The sequence below is a fragment of the Pollicipes pollicipes genome, unplaced genomic scaffold (genome assembly GCF_011947565.3).
Source record: "Pollicipes pollicipes isolate AB1234 unplaced genomic scaffold, Ppol_2.1 Scaffold_4295;HRSCAF=5057_pilon_pilon_pilon, whole genome shotgun sequence".
Lineage (NCBI taxonomy): Eukaryota > Metazoa > Arthropoda > Thecostraca > Pollicipedomorpha > Pollicipedidae > Pollicipes > Pollicipes pollicipes.
Genome location: NW_023596461.1, coordinates 8,209,484 through 8,217,543, shown reverse-complemented (window position 1 = coordinate 8,217,543; position 8,060 = coordinate 8,209,484).

Here is an 8,060-nt window from a genome sequence, read left to right as displayed (position 1 = left end):
TCGCATACACATTAATAAATAGTAATTTTATTGCAACAAAGATTGTCATAGCTGCGTCATAATCATACTTTCTAAAGTACTGCCTTGTTATATATGTACAGCATTCAAGTTGTCTTCAAAACATGTGCAGATAAGCGCAATGACTCTTAAAACGGACTTCTTCAGAAGTCAAATTGTGAACAAAACAGCATGATTTGATTTGTATGTGAAAATTCCTTACAAATGCATTACAGTTATAATTATGGTGACATATATACGTCGTTAACTGGGTTTGCCCGGCCTTCACAGCCTCTAGACTCAATATATTAAAAGTGATGTTATAAGTGAGGGAAGAAAAAACAGAACTCTTATGGTTATTTTTCTTGCTTTTACAAGCATTTCAAAGCATACTATGTTTCCTTTCAGCTCTTAAAAATTGTTTCGAAGCCCTGAAGGTTCAAAAACATCATGAGTTTTTTATACGAATAAGTTGCACCTTTTGTTTTTCCCTGAAATTCACTATCACCTACAGCATACAAATAAAAAAGATGTCATGACCACGTAAGACAAAAAGCGTTTGCTTTATTCTGGAGTCCCACTAAGAAACCTATGACTAACATTTAACAGCCATGACCTTGTGGACCGTGGACGAAAACACACTCGCACATCCGCTGGGCGGTGGGTGAGTGGGTATTGGTGGTAGTCCCTCGCTGCAGAGAGGAGTTGTTCCAGGTTGGTAAGACAAATAATCAATAAATCTGTGACGTTGTAAAATCGCTATATCGTAAGAACCAGAGGTCACGTGTCCTTTGGAACAGGGGCATGCACGATTTTCGGGGCTTGTGCGTCAGTATTCGTCATCGCGAGTTCCGTGTCGGGAGTGGCACCCGTGTCCTTCAGAACACTGTGGCCTGAAAACCGTTGAGGTAAGTGAGCAAGTAATTTAATTACAATTAAAAATCCTTTCATGTCTGTTCCCAACAAATACTCATTGTTTAAATGCCGTTGTTTCCGTGACATGGCGCCGTACATGTTCTGCCCATCTGGACAAATCTGGCGCAGTTCGTAAGAGCGATTTTGTTTCATTGTGTGGCCTATTGCCACGGTCTTGGGTCGTTTGGGGTGGGGACTGACATATTCCTTTTTATGCATTGGTATGCCAATTATGGTTTAACATAGCTGTCGGCTCACATTATGTACCACATTTCTGTTGCCCTGGATGAAGGCCTGTTTTATTTATCAACATTTGTCTGTTATACCAGCTGACAAATTATTGCAATGTGTTCCATTGAGGATTGGGTATCCAAATTGACCAGGCCAATGAATACCCATGCATCTTTTTTATGTAGTTGTGTAGTGATGGCAGAAGCAGGTGAGGCATTGGGTCAACTTTTTACCTCTTATTATCTACCCCATGCTGATTGATTTGCATATTTCTATAAACAGTTTTATTGTGATGAAGTTCAAGATAATGGTAGCATGAGATATGCCCTGTATTATATATGCATATATATATATATATATATATATATATATATATATATATAATAGATATATATAAAGCATATGGTAGGGATTCTTAGGATGCCCTCATTTTCAGGGAAGGATTATATTTATGCAATATGACACCCAATATCAAAAACTACATCTACAGGGAAATGCATATAATATGTAACAGTCATATGGAAAGGGATTATTTAAAGGCAGTACATTTTTAAGCAAAGGAAATATGGCTTGGATTAGTTGGTATCAATCATGATGCATCATGCTGATCAAAAGTTTCATTAGTTATAGCATAGCCCATTTATGAAGTCTGTGCAGTGTGGTTGGTTGTAAATGTATGCTCAGCATTTTGGGTATGTTGTATTGGTGATTATCACTGCCATGATGCCAGGATGTTTAGTTCATTATAGATCTGGAAAGACTTCATGGTTATAGAGCATAACATTATGTAGTAATATAAGATTATTTCAGAAAAAGGTTTGCACTGATTATCATGCACATGGTGCCCAAAACTTAACTTATGGAACCAGGGACATTTTTGGTACCTGCACCAATATGTTTAATTAGAAACCCTTTGCAAAATAATTATGTTTGGAAGCCTGCCACTGTCTTCTTAAAAAATTTGACAGAGAGACACATTAAGAACTTAGCACTTAAATGTTTATGTTGAGGTATTGCAGTTTCATTAAAAGGAAGCATTAAAGTTATATTGGCTGTTGGCTTTGGCAGTGAGGACTTGCTTGTCCATGGCCTGGCTCACATGCAGGAATGATGCAAGGTGTGGAGTATCCTGTTGTGTTCATTCAATCCAAGTTGTGTCATGTTTGCATAAGGTTTTTCGCCCTCCACATGATCCTATAAGGGAGGTGCAATAAGCTGTGCACGTATAGCTTGGCCTGGTAAATTTTAGAAGAATGCTCTGAATCATGGACCTCATTACCATACTCTGCCAGCTGGTGTAATAGATGCATGTAGGTTAGCACATGCTCAGGTGGGCAGTTAGCTTGACCCCTCAACACCCAAGATTTCCCCTAAATAACTTCTGGACTTCTGGATGGTGCAGCTTAGCTGCGCCAAACTGCATAGCTGTAGTCAATTAAATAGCTGATGGTTTGGTAATAGGCAAATTTTAGGTACTCTTTAGGTCACATAGGTTTGATGGTTCAAAGTCAGGGCATGGCTGTTAGTAAAGGCAGTTCCTGGGGGAATCTTTTCATTTAATGTGACAGTGGCTTAATAGATGAAGCCATATGTCTTTGGTATGGTTTCTTTGACACATATGACTATTGAATTTAAGACTGCAAATAATTTGTTGACCTTGGGTCAGGTATGATGGTCACTGTCAACCATATTGTGTTTTTATTGGAGATCTTTCTTCACTGGACAGTTTTTTACACTCATTTTGAATTTCATTATCACAGAGATGTCAACAAATGCATTTCTTAAATTTTTTACCTTTGAAGGTTAAAAATGTCAGCTCCAATAGCCTTCTGCTTAGTTGAGGTGTCTAGGATAAATGTGGTTTCATGAGGATTTCATGAGGATTTCTGAGGGAAGTTTGGAGGCTGAACTGGGGTTTGGCCTAGCTTGACCTTACATGAGCCCCAGGTATGGTTGGTGAACCCCAAATTGACATAAGTGAATTCTTATACTGGACTATGCCTTGTGAATTTTGTGCCTCTAGCTCTCTTAGTTTTTAGAGTAGCCTGTAGCCACCTACTTATCCAATTACAAATTGATTAGCAAGAATGTAAATGAGTTGAGTCATTCAAAATATGTGTACTGTGCTTTTGGTATGATATATTTATATGATAATGTGCTTTGAGTGTGAAGAAATCAGCTATTCCAGTTATGTTGATTCACTGTCCATTAATATGTCTATTTTTTATACTATTTGTTGGTGCATGCATGAGAATCATTGGTGGCAACCTTTTGAGTTCTTACTTTACAAACAAATTCATGATTTGTTGAAGCCCTCTTTGAACTTTGATTTCATGCAAATTGTCATGATATGACTGTTATAAATGGTACTGGTTTTGTAAGAAAATGCTGAGGCGTGACCTGATTGGATATGCTCGGCAGCCCATAATACTCACTTCTCATTGTTTGTAGAATACACAGAAGACTTGGGGAAGCCTTTTGAAGTCAAAAGTTCTAAAAGGCCACGCATTTTAGAGCCATACATGCATTTTAGAGCTGTACTCTCCATGATTGGTACCCATGGTGATTGATGTCCTATGTAGGACAACAATTTTTAAATGCAAGTGGCCTCTCAAAGGTTGTTGGTGGCCAAAAATTTCTGGCAACACTAGCCACATGAAAAATTTGTTAAAGGGTGTTATGGCATACCAGCAATATTGAAAAGTTCCATAATATCTACTCAGAGGGTTTGAACTGTTGTAGTGCTTTGAGCTGCATGAAGCCTCCCATTTAGTTCACATATGCAGTAATTTGGGGAACAAAAATGGTTATGCATGAGGTTCCTGGCCAATATCAGGCAGTTTGTAGCCCCAAGCAGTATCCCATATATTAGTAATATGCACTGGGGCAGTGGTTTTGATACCCTTTGCTTGGGTGGGAGCCCATATGACCCCCTGAGATCTCAGAAGCCAAGCTAGGGACACCAAATTCACAGAGTGTGTTGGCTTGTGCATGAACTCACTTGTGTTAAAATTTGGGGTTCTTGGTCATGAACATTTCATTAGGACATTTAGGTTAAATCAGGTTGAACTGGTTCAAACTTCAGATTGATGTCCAAAGTGCCCCAGAATTTAGGTATCTGTTCTAAGCAAAAGATCACTGATGCTCATCTAAGGTCAGTGGCCTCATTTGACCTTTTGATGGTCATGGTGACCAAAATAATGCAAGACCACTCTGAGTTTTGCATCCGAATAAGCATAAAAGATTGCACCAGGCAGTATGTTCCTAAAGATAAAATGTTGACCTGGGTCATTTTAGGTCAGTGATCTATCTTGACCTTTAAGAAGTCTGTTGAAGTCATATGGTGTGGTTCCTGTTATAAATTTATTTTAAAATGAGCACAAGAGACTACCCCAAATAGCGAGCTTTAGATCAATTAAACAGGTTGGTGTTGGCCCAGGTCTGACCTTCCTATTCAGTTATATTGTACCTGACCCTACTAGGGTCAGGAATTTGTTGTTTGGGCAATGGAATTTGTTCATTCAATTTGTTGTGTTGTGGACTTTGTTGTGTTGCCTAGGAAGCTATCTCAGAGATGTACACCTTTGTGTAATACTCAACTGTTACATGGGAACTTTTTCCTAGAAATCGCCGTTGCTGAATCCATGGCCTGACTTTGACCTGTTGTGGGTCAGTGACCTTTTGAGATAATAGTAATTTTGACACCAAACAATTTGCTTTTCAATCGCCTACAGTTATGTAAAATTTGGCGCCGCTACACCGCGCTGTTCGGAAACCATTCCAGAAAAAAGTGGGGGGTCAAACTGACTCTCACCCATGCACATGTTTATAGTCTGGAAATCACAACTCCATGCTATAATGTGAGCATGGCTGGTACAGTGTAAATGTGGTGCTGTTTAAGATAGGCAAAATGCTAACACAACTTGCATTAGTGCTTTCATGTTGACTTGGTTTTACATGGGATACAATTTTAACCTGATGCTTTTGCTTTGCAAATTCAAGTTCTGATGAGGAAGCAATGGTTGAAGCATTTTCTTGCTGATTATTTTACATATGGTTACCAATGTGTATGAACTCTTCTTTCATTTTCTGGAGAATGGTGTCAATTGATAAGTATCATATACACCTATAAAGCATTTCACATTTCCAGTCCTGTATGCCAGTTATTGGCTTGATCATTTGTGTTCTGGTAGCACAAATGCAGTATGGTCATTCCAGCCATGCCCACTTTTGTGGCATTTTTGGTATAGTCATAGTCAAGTTGTAAAAATGTCAAGCACATGTCTTGGATTACATGGTCAATTATTGTGCGTGACCTAGGCATGCCATGGCTTCAGTTCAAGGCTGTGTGCGAGATTTGGTGATAGCAATAGATAGTGCCATATATGTGGGCAATATCCTGCACAGAATGAGCTGAGACAGTGTATCTGGCAGGCAGTGTTATGATGCCAGTTATGGTGTAGCAGTGTCTACTACAATGGTTCCTCAGATCCTCCACTCATGTCTTTGTGTGTCCAAATTGCTGTAGTCTAATGGATTTGGCGACTGGGCAACTGGAGGATGGCTCTGTATGCATTTGGTATGCTGAATGCTGAGTGATGTGGTTGTGGCTAGGGCTCTCCCCATACAGTCATCTCCAAATTTGGTACAGGTACAGAACAATATGTACAACTGTTGGCAGCCACAGAAGTAAACATTTACAAAAGGCTGTTTTTGGGTTAAGGGTTTCTGAAATGGGGTACACAGAGAGCTCTTTAGAGCACTCCATAGACCTCGAAAATGGATAGCCCATGAATAGACCTCCATAGCCCAAAAAGTGCCCTGTAGAGTGCTGGATAGCCTCCAAAAAGGTGCTGTTTGTAGTTCACAAAATGTGTTTCATGTACTTGATGGGGAAATTTTAAATTGCAATTATATTTTGAAGCTTAATGTCCTTGCCTCCACTATGTCCTTGTATTCCATCAATTTGCCACCTGTTTATATGACATTAATATGGCTTTAGATGTCATCAAACAATATGTGCCCCAAATTTCGCCCCTCCCACGAAAATGGTAGTTCCCAACGCTCGTTTTTAGTAGTCTTTGTTGCCTTGTGCTGTCCCTTTGCTTGCGGTAATAACGCCCGCCAGCCACTTGCCCAGGAATGCAGTTTCCTATTCTGTCGAGAGGATCCAGCCCCTTCCTCCTCTAACCTTCGCTCTAGTCCCCATCCCAACTTTGGAAAAAGAGGGTCAAATCCGGGGAGAAGCCCGTTTTGACGCATTGTGGGGGTAAGCTGCAAATTTTTTTAGTTCACCTCTCAAGCTCCAGCTTTCTCAGCTCTCAGCTATGCCTCCCTCGTTTTTCGAAACTACGCCCCTGATCCTGCATGCCCAAGAAAATGCGGCCTTCTAGCGTTCCAGCATGCTATTACCAAATTGTTTGATCATGGATCATGTGGAGTGAACGTCGATTTATATCCAGCATTGTTTCAGCCAGCGACAGCCAATTCCAATTAATGATGTCCCTGGCTTCTGAGTTCATTTAAGCACATTCAGTATGCATGCCAGTTGTCCATTCATATGTTTACTGTTTATAGCCCCAGAATCATTTTTATTCTACTGTTCCCAGTAAATGTTGACTGCCGTTCAAAATTTCTGGTGATTTCGGCCCCGCGGCGTCCGTCTGTGTGATCTTACTGTTCCCAGTAAATGTTGACTGCCGTACAAAATTTCTGGTGATTTCGGCCCTGCGGCGTCCGTCTGTGCTGACGTCGTGCCGCGTCTCACGCAGTCTCGCTGCGCGGACGCCCGTCGGCATGCCGGAAGCGGTGAGGGGCTACCCGCCGCCGGCGACCGCGACCTCCGGCTCGGCACCGGCGCCGCCGCACGGCTCCGTGCCGGCCGCGATGCCGCAGCAGCAGCAGGCGACAGACTGGGCGGCGTACGCCGGCACCGGCGCGCGGGCCGGCCAGGTGCCGTCGGCGGCGGCGGAGGCGGCGCTGGCGCGGCTGGCGCCGGCAGCCGGCGTCTACCCGCCGGGGGGCTCGCCGCAGCACGCGCCCGCGCCGCCGGCCAACGGCGCCGACGTCGAAGACGCCGACTCAGGCAACCGCAACAGCATGGGCTTTCAGATCACGTCGATCACGCAGAGCAGCGCCGAGCCGGACACGTACCCGATCGACGAGTCGGGCGACGAGGACGTCTCGGACACGACCGAGTCGCGCGGCGCGCCCGAGTCGGCGCCGCGGCCGGCGCCGGCGGCCGCCGCCGACACCAGCGCCGTGGACGGCTTCCCGTCTCGGCTGTTGCTGCCGCTGGCCGGCACGCCACCGGCCGTGGCGGGCCTGACTCCGCGCGAGCTGACCGCCTCGCCGGGCGTGAGCGGCGCCGAGGTGCTGCCAGTCATCCCCACCATGGGCGGCTTCGGCATCACGCTGATGCCCGGCGCGCTGGAGGCGGTGGACGCGCACGGCGCCGCCGAGATCGTCGAGTTCCCGTCCGAGATCGAGATGGACCTGATGCCGACCGGGCTGACGGTGGGCGTGGCGCCCGGCAGCCCCGGCGACGACCTGCAGGAGACCTGGCAGAGCCGCTTCAAGGTGGTCAAGATCGAGACCAACGTGCCCTTCAAGCGCGGCCGCTGGCAGTGCATGGACTACATGGACCAGCCGGAGGCGGTGGCGCCGGCGCGGGACGGCTCGGCGTCGGGCACGTCGTCGGCGCACAGCTCGGTGCAGCTGACGGCCGGGGAGCCACACCCGGCAGCGTCCGAGGAGGCGACGCTGCCCGGTCTGGCCGACGACGGCGCGCCGGGCGGCCGCGCCGAGCCGGCGCCGACGGACGCGCCGCTCGCCGAGCCGGCGCCGGCCGCCCACCCGTCGCTCAGTGTCCCCTACCAGCCGGCGGCGCCGGGCGCCGCGCCGCCCATTGGCCGCGA